This window comes from Ctenocephalides felis, unplaced genomic scaffold (genome assembly GCF_003426905.1).
Source record: "Ctenocephalides felis isolate EL2017-DRISC unplaced genomic scaffold, ASM342690v1 CF-g0.4_SCAFFOLD_03571, whole genome shotgun sequence".
Classification (NCBI taxonomy): Eukaryota; Metazoa; Arthropoda; class Insecta; order Siphonaptera; family Pulicidae; genus Ctenocephalides; species Ctenocephalides felis.
In genome coordinates this window covers 5,594,853-5,609,569 of record NW_020539725.1, presented here as the reverse complement: position 1 = coordinate 5,609,569, position 14,717 = coordinate 5,594,853, and the positions used below count along the sequence as shown (strand labels likewise).

The 14,717-nt window shown below is 27.6% G+C and overlaps 1 non-coding gene across 1 annotated transcript; it reads left to right on the top strand.

The window, feature by feature from the left end:
* The first annotated feature begins 5,494 nt into the window (after positions 1-5,494).
* On the top strand, positions 5,495-5,567 carry Trnaf-gaa. Its single transcript has one exon. It is a non-coding gene; the product is annotated as a tRNA-Phe (tRNA).
* Positions 5,568-14,717: the final 9,150 nt, after the last annotated feature.

Sequence of the window (14,717 nt, the reverse complement as noted above, 5' to 3'; positions counted from 1 at the left end):
TTTCGCTTTCAGGAAATTTTTGAGTAAACCAAGGATACGTCTAAGTAGCAATCGATAGACGTTCTCAACTTTTTGAAATCATATTTATTAAAAAAATAAACAATTAGAATGTTTAAAATTAATTATTTGCTCGGAACAGACAATACCCGAGTTTAGCTTAATTTTTAAAACTAAATTGGATTTTAACAAGTATGTATCATCAGGTATCTAATATTTTTTAATTTTTTTTTTAATTTAATGAATTTGTTTTTTATTTACAAATGTATTATTTTCTTTATTCAAAAAAGGTTCCTTTCACTATCATGAAAATATTTCATTCTTTTTATGTGAAAATGATGCATGAAATAACGAATAAGTATTTTCAAAGTTATTCAATCAAGATAAACTATTATTTTTTATTCTACTAATTAAAATTAAAATAATTTTGTTTACTATCTATAAAATTGAACAATAACTAACTAAATTCATAAAATATTGCTCTAAATAACACTAAAATTTGCGGATAAATTACAGAATATCAGAAACAAAAAGTTATTTTGTATATAAAATTCAAAACCGGTTAAAACCGGTTTTTTAGTAAAATTAAAAATTCGAAAACCGGTTTTCTGAAAGGTCGGTTTTTGTATAAACCCTAATTGCCAGTGTGAATAAATGATTATTTTTGGGGAGATAGCAATTTTTTTATAGCAATAATTCAAAAAAATGTTTTATTATTTCAAATTTTTTGAAATGATTCATATATATTTTTATGTTAACTGCCCCTTTCACTTATATATCACATTTGCAATCTGTTATAATCGATGGTAAAAAGCGTTAGCCGGGTCAAATAGTACATATTTATATCATATTATGATATATTTTTTAATAATCATTATATGATTCTAAATTAAATATTTTATTTTCACAATTTTTAATTATTTATCATTTTCAAATAATTTGAATCTTTTGAATAGAATAAATTCTCTTAATAAAAGCGTAAACAAGTTTTTATTCCATTTGCTGGCTAGACGTGAGCTACTTATTAAACATGAATTCTATATTTTATTTCATTCATGAAAAAATCTTGTCTGTATCTGGCACAGTGTATAAATCATAGATACAGAAAATTGTCATGAGGTTTATATTATATATCTGATAATACATTCCGAATTATTTGTACGTTTATTATGCTTTGATGGTATTTGATATATATTAATTTGATTAATGGCAAGTAAATATAATGACAATCTATTAATTACGACAGATTACGATGTATGCAAAAATATATAACATATTCAAAGACCTATAAGTTGGTTAATTTAAATTTTACATGAGACTCCTATATAAGGCTACTAAAGTTTTATTATTCAAAACCATTAGTAAGTTATAAGAGCAAAATATTATTGCAAACTGATTACGATTTATTTAAATAATAAAATATTTTTACAATAAGTTATTACAGACGCACAATTTGTAAATTGTATTTCACATAATATTCAATGATAAATGAATTAATTAGGTATTTGATTCTTGTGTATAATATCTAGAAAAATTTGACTACAACTAGTTCAAGTTGTATTATTTATGCAAACTAGTGGTGCACAGCATAAATAAATAAAATAATGGGTGTGCTGCCCTAGGGCAGGTCCGTGAGCTGAGTTTAACTCAAACTCGATTCAGGGAATAATAGTGTGCGGGATTTTCCATTGCCATTTCACACCGCAATCCATATAAAGTCAACGCGTTAACGATCTTCGCCACGACGAATCGAATAGCATATTATGCTTTAAGCCAAATTGCTAGATCTTCACGAACCGTTATTTGAAAAATTTAAAGTCAGATTTTTGAAAAAAAAACTTATTCGAAAATTTGTTTCTCTTTGTATTTTTTTTTGTTTTTTGAAAATTTAGAATTTTTTCAAAGCTACTGTTTTATAGGCAAAATATCAAAGCGCCATATTGCAGTCTTAACGGTTAATTATTATAAATGCTGGTACGAAACCCATAGAAATAAAAACAACATTTGCAATCATTAGAATCTCTTTCATCAATAGGAATCAAATATTTTCCAAATCATCTAAATCGGTGGATCAGTGTCCTCAAAATCGTCGAAGAGAAATTGTATCCGCACATACATAAAAACATACACGAAGGAGTTATGCCAAAATGTTCATTTTCGATTTTTTTTGCAATTACATACTAAATTACTGTATTATTATTATAAGAATTAATTAAAGTCCGTGAGCATAGTTTTAAATTGCCTAAAATGTTTTGAATTATTTTTGTGTTGTAATTGTTTTATTAAATTTTGGCTCGTTTCTCCAATATAAGTTAAATTACAATCTAGGCATATTATTTCCTCATATGGATTATTAAATTTTCTGTTTTTAACACTTCGCAAATTTTAAGTATTTTTACTCTTCAATTGTTTTAGGTTTTTTATTTTATTTTTAGTATTATATATATATATATATATATATATATATATATATATATATAATGTGTTTGAAATTGGACCTCCTGTTTTTTCTCTAATAACAAATAACGCCCTTTTTGCAATTCGAGCTATTCAATTCCTCTCGAAACATCATAGAATTTACAAAATGAGCATAAATAAATCAGCCACGTTCCGAAGAAATATCAAAGAAGACTTAAGGCTTAAAACACCCACGTCTGTCACATCTTCGGGATTTCGATTTTACAACAAGACTTAATCCTCACTCAAACTCAAACTCTATGCACAGATAAATACACAGCATCCTCTTTAGACCGCTGAAATCTGTCAAAATACTAAGGCAAATAATTTATATAAAGACAACGATGCCTTCTAATCGATGTGTTTTCTTATATTCTTAAGAACTTGAAGGGTTCAGGTTTAATGTCGTCCTTTTTGTGCCCCAAAATTAAGAGCGCTATATACTATAATGTATTTCGGAAGTAAGTGTTTAGCACAAACTGACTATATTACCTTATTAAATTGTTTCACTAGTTAAATAATAATACTTAATGTGTGTGTCTAAATAGAAAAACATTGACCAAATATAAAAAAGTCCACCACTATTATCTCAAAAACAAGAAAATTATGAAATTATTTAACGATAGTATCCTAGAGTAGATGGCAAAACATTTCACCATCCTTCACCACCTTAATATTGTGACGATGTCGCTATCAGGAGATAAGCGTCCATGTACCAATAACAAAAGTATTTTTTTCGTTTTCTTTTAGTTTTAAGCTTTTCAATTTAGTACATAATACCCAAAGATATTTTTATGTATATGTTATTAAACTGTTGTGAAAAGATGTAATGTAATTTTCAAGTTATATTAAACAATTTTTTTATATTGTATATTTGCACACGCCCCGCAGGAGGACAAGTAGTTTAATTTAAAAAATTCGTCAAAGTTTGAAAATATTAGTGACGTTTTTTTGGCGTTTGTCAAAATTATACATTTCAACAACGTTTGCTCAAAAACGCTTGAATCGATTTCAAAATTTGAAAGCCATGTAAGATAAAAAATCTGTTCACACACCCTTTTTATAAATTTGGTCTCATTCGATTCAGAATGGCTTGAACCGTCGAGAAAACAAAATAAGCAAATCTACCTTTTTGATGAAAACAAAGTTGTTCTTCGGGAAGTTAATAAAAACATTGAAACAGAATTTCAATTGATACTAGTAAAAATGATGTCAATTTAGTGGAAGTAAACTTTTAACTGATTTTAATATAAGGACTCTGATAGAATTATTAAAAATCAAAGCCCTTCACAAGTATTTATTCACTTTTTAAATGTGAACAAGTGTTCATATAGTAATTGATATAAATGATTAAGCTGTTAAAAATATGTACTGTATATTACTGCGAGTAATCTGAACTCAATATGTTGCTGTGTATCTAGAATCAAAATAAAAAGTATAGGTAGAGATGAATGTAGGTGTATATATAAAAGCATCTATGAATATATACATATAAAGATTTATCTAAATCTATCCGTAGTTTGCATCCATTTCGTATAAATTCCGAGGACGAATACATTTGTAAGTGACAATGTGACATGATATACGGCATAGGAATCGCTTCAGCTCCAACCATTTATAACTTTCTGAAATCCAATCATATCCCCACAATGTTACATAAAACTTTCGCATCTTTTCTGTTCTCTAATATGTTTAAGAATTGTTTTTACTTTGATGAATTTAGGTTAAAAGAACATTTCTTGCAGCATTGTTTTATTAGAATGCAATTACAGATGCAACTACCTGTATCTGCGATTTGTATCGCGCGAAATTTAACAAAAAACTTGTAAATTTTGATTTTTGATTTTAATTTATCTATTTTCAGTTTTTTTATTAGCCGTATTGTATTTTTATATATTTAGAAACTGCCAAATTTGTAAATATTTAGTTAAAAAAACAACTATCAACATTATTAACTAAATAAAATATTATTTACAAATTACTTACGAATTTCAATGTAAATCTGCAAGTTAAACACATCTACTTAACCTATCTATCTATCTAGTGGTGCATTGCACTGTGCCTTAAGGCAAATTGTGAAACTTTCCTCACTGTAATTTAAAATTTTTAAAAGTTCAAGATAGTTCTTTTTGAAAATTTCGTTTTTTTTTAATATTTTTGAAAATTTTAAAAATATTTGATAATTTTGAATATTGAAAAAATTGCCATTTTTTGCCAAATTTGAACATTTTTAAAATAACTGCTATTTTATGAACTATTAACTGTTATTAATTGCATTTTTTAAACTTTTTTGTCTAGATCTCCAATACCGCTGGAACCGTCTTTTCAAACATTTAATTTATTATTCATTATGTCAATGTAAGTGAAATATTTTTTCTCTTTTCTCTTCATATTCTCGTAAACTTAAGTGCCATTTTCTGCTCTTTTTGTTCTGTACTTCCAAAACGGCTGGACCTGTCTTTACCAAAAATTAATCAGCACACGTCTCCCCATCAGAAGGAATCGAATGTTTTTTGATTTATTCAAATCGGTTGATTCGTGCAACCGAAGTCGTGGACAAAAATTTGTATCCATACACATACATACACACTCTCATCCATTTTTTTCAACCAAAATACTGATGTGCCAAAATGTTCAGAAACTATGAAAACATGAAAACAGAAAACAAAAACGTTCTGCAAAAAAATTATTTTCGATTTTTGGACGATTACTATAACTAACCGTACGAGAAGTTGATAATTGACTTCATTAAATTTAATTTTTGATTTTATAGAATCAATATTCCAATAATATCACATTAAAATTTATTTACAGATAATGTATCATATATATAGTTAAATGTCAAAAGTTGGTAGTAATAAATTTAAGGACTTGCTATGTATAATGGTATTAAGCTGGTTGGAAAATATTTTTTAATATTTTCAGAAAGAAATACGTGCATATTGAAAATATTAGTTTATCTAATGTTGAATTTAATAAATTTGAAGTGCATTTTCTGTAACACCACATCCAGTCCGATATTTATCAAATTCCAGTCATCGCCGAAATAGCTCAGTTGGGAGAGCGTTAGACTGAAGATCTAAAGGTCCCTGGTTCGATCCCTGGTTTCGGCATAATATTTTTTCCTAGTGTTTTTTAAAATTAATAAAAACTATGCATTTTTATATTATTGTAAGATTATACTTGGTTTTCTAAATATTTATTTGTTAAATTATTGATTCATTAATAATTATTCTGATATGTGGTATATGAAACCATATATACCCAGAACTATATGGTATTTTTTATGTACTCTAATAAAAGGCTATTACTGTAAACATATAGCTGATCACTACACACGGACATATATGTAGAATAGTAGGGCGAGGCACAAAGGTCCGATATGTACTTTAACAGTTATACTGTCATTCACTAGACTTCATAAATGATTGAACTCTAATTTATGTTATTTTTCTTCTAATCTAACTTTTTTCTCTATCATTTATGAAACAATAGTTTATAAAATTTTATTGCATCTTGATTGCTATTTATAATAATAATAAAAAAATATAGAACACATATCAAACAACTATAACAGTTCTAATCAATTGTAAAATTATGTTTTTTGCTTCAAAAATGTGTCACTTGATCATTTTACCCTATAGGTGGGACGAAAAAGAACAGCTAGGGGGCAAAATGGTCTACCATTTTAGTTTCAATTTTAAACACGTTTTAAGAAATAATAGCTACACTATTTAATCAATGCGATGAACTGTAATTATTAGGTTGAACAACAAAATCATAATCTAAATATGTATTTTTAAATATCTTGATCAAAAACAATTTACCAACAATCATAGGTATTTCTGTTTTGTTAAGTTTATCATAACACATAATTACAATATTACAAATAAAGTGTATTTGACTTATACTTGAAAGCATATTTTATGACAACATTTTTAATAACGATCATACCGCATACAAAGATATGGAACTTTGCCTTAACAATTCATCGTAATAGTTGGAATAACTTTTTTTTTTTTTTTTTTTTTTAATTTTATTTGACTTCGTTATATAACATTTGGTCATATACAAACATAATGAATATACATTAAGAATAAATACATAACATCTTATTACTAAATTAAAATTATATAACTAATTTAGATTTTACAATAAATTCATATAATATTTTATAATTTCTTTCATTTCTTATTATGCAAATCCATGCAATTGGTTTTATTATACTTTTGTCGTCATAATATTTGTCCAGCATTTCTTCTCGTTGTTTTATATACCTGCTACATTTCATAATAATATGTTCTATATTTCCGTCTTCTTCTCCACATTCACAGATAGCTGAAGACCTAATACCAATTTTATATAAGTGACTTGGAAAATTGCCATGGTTTAATCTGATTCTACTTAACGTAGTTACAAATTTTCTATCTTCATTTTTAAGCTTTTAAACCAAGTTTTTTTTCTAATTTTATTCTCTATAGTCTTATATGTTTTTCCCTTTACCGTGTCATCCCAAATTTTTTGCCATTCCTCTTCCACATTTCTTTTACTTATGTTTTCCACATCACTTTTCAGCATAATGTCCATTTTTTCTCCTTGTTTCGTTGCTATTTTTGCTAATTTATCCACCTTTTCATTTCCCTCTATTCCATTATGTCCTCTGATCCACGTAATTTTTATCTCATTTCCTATCAATTTTATATTTTCTAACTCGCTTCGAATTTCTGTATAAATTTCTTCCTCAAAAAGATTTTTTTTGTTTATGCTTATTAATTTTTCTACACAACTTTTACAATCGGTATATACAATTGCTCTTCTTATGTTGAAGTTTTTAATATATTTTACCGCTTCTCCTATAGCTACTAATTCCGCAGTATATACTGAAACAAAATCTGGTAGTTTTATCATTTTTTGAAATTCTTTCTTCTCATGGATCATGGCACACCCTACTTCATTATTTACTTTAGAGCCATCTGTGTAGATTTCCTCATATCCTCTACTGTTTATAATATTTGTCTCTTCATTATTAATATTGACAAAAAATTGTTTACCTTCATCAAACCATAATTTTTTAAGATTAACGTTGTTTTCATATATCTTATAAACATTAGTTTTCTTCATGAAATTCAAACTGTCTACCACAATATTTTGCTTATTATCCCAAAATTTATTATTCTCCATTAATTTTTCCAATTCTTCTAATCCACTAATAATATTTGGCTCTCTTCTTAATATCTTCTTATAAATATATTTATGGATTAAATATTTCCATCTTAGTTTTAGAGGTAATTCTCCACTTTCAACTAACATTGCATTTATTGGCGTGGATTTCATTGCGCCAATACATATTCTGATACATCTATATTGTACTTTATCCAACACCTTTACATGTGGACTACTGTGATAAGCAATGCTACCATAATCTAAAATTGGTCTAATCAAAGTTTTATATAGCTCTAAACTCGTTTGTGGATGAGCACCCCACCATGTTTTGTTCACCACTCTTAATAGGTTTATCCTTTTTTCTATTTTCTTTTTAATATCTTGTATACATTCTTTAAATTTCAATTTTTGATCCAACTTGACTCCTAAAAATTTATTACTATTTTTAACCGCTATTGAATGCTCTTCCGTACTAATATGAGTTGGTAAATCATTCAACCTATGTCTTGTGAATACCCCTATCGAGCTTTTCTCATCCGAAAGTTCCAAGCCTTTACCCTCAACCATTCATGAAGTTTTTTAATATTTTCCTTCATAATATTAAACGCTAGATTTAAATCCCTTTGTTCTACATAAATGAGTATGTCATCGGCATATTGTATAATATTCGTACCTCTTACCCAAATATTATCTATATCTCTTACATATATAGCATACAATAATGGGCTAAGTATACCTCCTTGTGGTAGTCCTTTATTCACTACTCTTTCACCAATTATTTTGTTATCTTTCTTAACTATTATATTCCTTTCATATATATTAAATGTTAAAGCTGACACCAATCGGAATGGTAATCCTATTTTAATTAATTCTTGGAACATTATACTTGGGACGACATTATCATATGCCCCTTTAATATCGCAAAAGAGTGCCACCACATAATTATTTCTTGAAAATGCCAAATTAATATCAACCATTAATTTACATAAATTATCCTTCGTACTCAGCCCTCTTCTGAATCCGTATTGACTTTTAGATAATATTTTATTTTCTCTACAAACCACTCCAATCTTCTTTTTATCATTAAATCTTTGGTTTTAGCAACACACGATGCTAGTGATATAGGTCTGTAATTATCTGTATTATCTGCATTTCCATTTGTCTTTTTAAAGAGAATTATATTATATTTATTCCAGTCTCTAACTATTTGTGTATCCAACCAATATTTATTGATTAATCTTAATAGCACTTCCTTACCTATATTTGGTAATTCAGATAACATAACGTAATGAATATTATCTATTCCTGGTGCAGTGTCTTTTCTCCTATTCATTGCGACGTCCATCTCCCATATATTAAACGGTTTCATGACTTCTTTGATATAGTTTTTATCTTTCAAGTATTGCAATCTCATACAACTATCCTTTACTCCCATTGGGGCTATTTTATTCAATAACATATCTATCCAATTGTTGTCGCATCTTTTATTTTTTTTTCAGTATCTTCTCCAATATTTTTCAATCTTTTAATCATACTATATATTTGCTTGGTTGGTGTGTTTGGGTTCAGAGTTTTAATGTAGTTATCCCAGCTTTCTTTTTTCTTTTGCTTTAACTTTGCTCTTACCTCATTTTTAACAAGATTACATTGTAAATAGTTTTCTAAGTTCATATTTTTCCTATATTTTTTTTCTGCTTCTCTCCTTTTTTTAATTAAGGTGTTACATTCTTCATCCCACCAAATTTGTTTTATTATCCTTTTTTTTACTATTCCTTCAGTTTTTGGGATACTCTTCATTGCTGCTTCATTAACAATATCCACAAAAGTGTCATAATTTATTTCTTTTTTTGAAATCTTAATTGTTTCAATTTTCTCTTCAATTTCTTTTCTATATTGCTCCCAATTAGCCTTACTACACCTCCATTTTCTATTAGATGTAGTTTCATCAAAGATCTTTTTTTCATTTAATTCCATTATTATTGGATAATGATCTGAGCCTAGATCATCATTATACATATCCCATACTATTTTATGTGCTATGTCTGAAGAGCAGATAGTAATATCAACTATTGATTTACATATTCTATTACTAATTACTTTATTATTATCGTTTAATATAAAAAGTTGGTTCTCCTCTATCGCTTCCAGTAGTCTACGTCCTTTTGTATCTTCATAGTCACAACCCCAAGCTTGACTATGGACATTAAAATCTCCTCCAATTATACAGGGTTTTTTAATTCCATTCAGTAAACTATTCCATTGCCCTTCTGAAATATTAGCCTTTGGTGAAACATATAATGATACACATACTATTTTCTTACTTCCTAATAATATTTCTGCAGCACACATTTGACACAAATCCATATTAATGTATTCCCTAATAATTTTATATTCTTTAAACTTCATATTTTTATTAATCAATATAGCAGTTCCTCCTTTTCCATCTAATCTGTCTTCTCTAATTATAATAAAATTTTTAAACTTGTATTCCTGAGTTATTTTAAACCAAGTCTCAGATATCAAAATAACATCAATGTTTTCTTCATAAATAAAATTCTCTAAACTTTCTCTATTTGACGGTAAAGATCTTGCATTCCATTGCATAATTTTAATATTTTTATTTTTAAATTTTTTCATATTTAAAATATTAGTTTTATTTTTTTCCATAATAACTCTACTTGCCATAATTGTTTTGTTGTTGAATTTATTATATTTTAAACTATTATTCCGTACCTGTATCTTCAATAGCATTGCCTATTTTATTAGTTTCCATCATTGCTTTTTCAGTACACAATGATTCTATTTCTTCTTCCAGGGCTGTCCATATATTCTCTGTGTTTATCTCTGTTTTAAAACTTAATCTGCCTTATTTTGTTAAAATTTCTTTGAATTGTTGCTTCATCTTCTTTTTTTTTTTCTTTTTCATCTTCATTTTTATTTGGGTTATTTTCTTCACTATTGTATTTCGTTACTTCCTTTCTCCTTTCCTTGTATTCTTCTGCATTTATTCTTCTTTTGTCTTCCTTCAATTCTTAATGTCGTGTGCTTAGGTTTTCTAATTTTCAATATATTTTCTTCATTAATTTCTACTTCTTTTTCTTTAATATGATTTAACATTTCAAACTTGTTATTATTAAATCTTTTTAATTGATTATCTGATTGTTTAATTAATGAAGGAAATACATTTTGATAATCTCTGTTATAAAATTTGGTCTGTACTATATCTGCATATGTTCTCTTACGCAATATTTGCTTAGCTTCACTTATAGAAATATTCTGATATGCTTTCAACTCCTTTAATTTTTTATTATATAAATACGTTTGACAATTTCTATCATTCGCTTGATGATTATTTCGGCATAAAGCACATATTTCTATTTGGCTCACACATTCTTTTACATCATGTTCATCCGAACATTTTCTACATCTTTGCCTGCCCTGGCACTGAAGACGAATATGGCCGAACCTCCAGCATTTGTGGCACTGTATAACATTTTCAATAAAAGGTTGAACCTCGCAAGCTACTGAATGAATAAATACATTTTCTGGAAGATAACTGCCCCTGAACCAAATCTTCACTCTTTGTGTTTTATAGCTGCTATTATATGCCTTTTTATTTTTAATACACTTCACTTTAATAATTTCAACATCCGTTTTAATGCAACTCATGATTTCATCTTCTTCAATCTCTGGGTCTACATTAAATATAATACCTATTCTCGTAGTTTTATGCTTCGGAATATAAGTTTTAATATTATACTCGTCCAGTAATTTCTGTTTTACCACTGTATTAGCACTCTTCCAATCATTAAAACATATTTTTATTTTATTTATACCTATAGCTGCAACATTACTTATCTTATTACTAACACTTGACACTTTTGTATGTAAAATTCTTCCTAACGCCATTGGATGTAGTCTACCCAAATTTTTATCTTTTGATTCTGCATATATAACAAATGGACCTTCGTTCCTTTCATCATAATAGAAAAACTCCTCTTCATAGGTTTTTTTATTTAAATTACTATCCATTTCTTCATTTACTTCACTTGCCCAATCGATATTTACATCGTTTTCATTAATTCCATCATTATTAGTTTTCTCTAAACGTGTTTTGTTAACTTGTACTTAATGTCACCTTTTTTCCTTATCACACTTAACTTTTCGCGATTCTTATCAAATATTTTATTACTTAACAATCTTCTTTTCTTTCTAAAATCTATTACTCCCTTTTTAATACTTTTCTTATTACTTTTTATATTCACAATTTTTAACTAAATTAATTTCACTAACTTTTGTTTCATTAATATTATTATCCAAATCATTTATTTCATAATCACTAATGTCATCCATTTCGTATTCAAACTCTTCTATTGACGTAATTCTGTTATCAACTGGATTCAATTCACAATCCTCAAAATCATGATGACCACTGTCATCGTCGTCACTTTCCTGGCCGTACTGGCCGGATTCCATTGTTCACTTACTGACTCACTCGCTCTTATCAGATTATGTAAATTTATTTACCGATGTGTATCGCACGAATGCTCGATGCAGACTGTCGTTGGAATAACTTAAATTAATTTATCCTCTTAATTCTTGTAGAATTTTTTGTCTTTGTTTTAGCCCGCAATTTTGAATCGATAATTAGGAATTGTGCTGATAATTTTTTGGTAAACCGTTTTATTCATTGAATATTTTTTGATGATGGCATTTTAATGACTATTTGCATAACGATAGATTTTGTAATCTAAAATGACCATTAGTAAGCATTAAACAATATAGGTCTATAAAAAAGATTAAAAAAATCATTTAAATTTAGAATTTCGCCGTGAGCTTAAGCGATTCTAATCAGAAAATATGCCAAACGTTCCGTGTTTCATAGGTAGTTACTGATTACAGCTGACATCCATATTCAAATAAAATACAATTTAGAAATGTGAAGTGAAATAAAATTTTTTCAAACAAATTCTATTTATACAATTTCAAATATTATAGGTAAGTTTGAATAGCATTAATTCGATATTATAAATATGTTAGAAAAGCATTAATTCGAGATTGAATTGATTAGTTTTCATTGAAATCAAAATTATATTTTTAATAACACTTGCACATTTCACCTAAATGGTTGAAACTTAATTCTCATTGATCCAGTTAATTGTGTACGAGTATACGTATCAGGATCTTCATATAACGTGCGTTAAGGCAAAATGCCACGTACAACTAGTAATTTTAAATTGTTATTAACTTCCCGTAGCAAAGCAATATTCAAAAAGTAATCGATTTTTATTGATAAGGAGACGTGATGATTATTTTTTGGCAAAAGTCGGTCCAGCCGTTTCGAAGATCTAAAGCAAAAGTGCGTCATCTATTTTTGCTTGTGAAGAAACGATTAGTTTAGGAAGATAAAATATTCCTAAAATATCAAAGTTCCTTCATCCCATCCTCTGCTGGATCCAGTTTTGTTTATTTACTTTTCACGTAAACATATATGAACATCGCCGTAAAATTTATAGGCTATTATACTTTGATATTAAAAAACGGATAAGTTTTTTTTGAAGAGCAATCAGAGCTATTTTCACTTGGAAACATATTGCTATCTAGTGAAAATCGTTGTCACTGCTGCCTGACAACAAGCTGCTCGAAGTGGGTTTCGAACCCGGGGCATCTGATTTAAGTCCCGTCGCTCTAAACCGCGAGTGAATCCAATAATAAAAGTTACAGTATTTATAATAATCTATTTGAAACCATTTAAAATTCAACTAATATTTTATTGCGTTACGGGAAGTTACAGCAATTTGCCTTAAGGCACCACTGGTTTAGTTTGAGATTTTTATTTAGCTTTTTTATTGTTTATACCTCGTCAGTATATAGGCTTAGGTGGTCCTTTTCACGCTAACCGCATGAATGCTATTCTAGAGGTTATATAAAACAAAATGACTTAAAAATATCAATACGTCCTTAATTAAATAACAATTTTATTATGTTCATTAGCAATATGGTAACAATCGTGATGCATATATTTATTGGTGTCAACCATTATACACATTTATATAATAATAAATTATAAATTATATATTTATAATAGCATTAAAAACATGTATAATATTTAATAACATTAATGTAATAATGTGAGTTATACTTAAAATATGACATGATCGGTTTGTCATTGTAATTAGCATCTAGAAATAAACCTTTATTAGAGAAATAAAGTAATTTCAATTTACAATATTCGTTCATACAGTGGATTATTGTTACAATAATATGATTACAATATTCGTTCATACAGTGGATTATTATGTCAAACAACGCCTAAACAAATATTGTTTTTGCAACTTCACTCATCATGTAATAATTGTGTTTGAAAAACTTCGTGTAATTAAAATTAACATACATTCATTGACTGATATTTTTTTTACTTTTTCGATGGCGAGATAATCTCATTCTCTGAACAGCTGTAATATCTGTTTTTATTAAAAATATTTTCCATTTCAATAACATCAAAGATTTATAGAAACTACGAATAATATAGAAATTATTTCAATAAACTTATGTTTCAACACGGGGCAAATGCTGCATTTGTTTTGTTATTTTCATTATAATTATTCAAAGGGGGACAGGGTAACATTTTCTTCTGATGCAGGTATTTTTCATTAAATCAAGATTTGTACAACGATGTAATTAAAATTAACATACATTCATTGACTGATATTTTTTTTACTTTTTCGATGGCGAGATAATCTCATTCTCTGAACAGCTGTAATATCTGTTTTTATTAAAAATATTTTCCATTTCAATAACATCAAAGATTTATAGAAACTACGAATAATATAGAAATTATTTCAATAAACTTATGTTTCAACACGGGGCAAATGCTGCATTTGTTTTGTTATTTTCATTATAATTATTCAAAGGGGGACAGGGTAACATTTTCTTCTGATGCAGGTATTTTTCATTAAATCAAGATTTGTACAACGATGTTTATTTATCTATGCGTTGATATCAGTACGCATACAACGTTGACGCCGGTACGCATACAACGACAGATCTCTATTCACATACGCGACGACTAATCACAATCTACTCGTATAGAAATGATA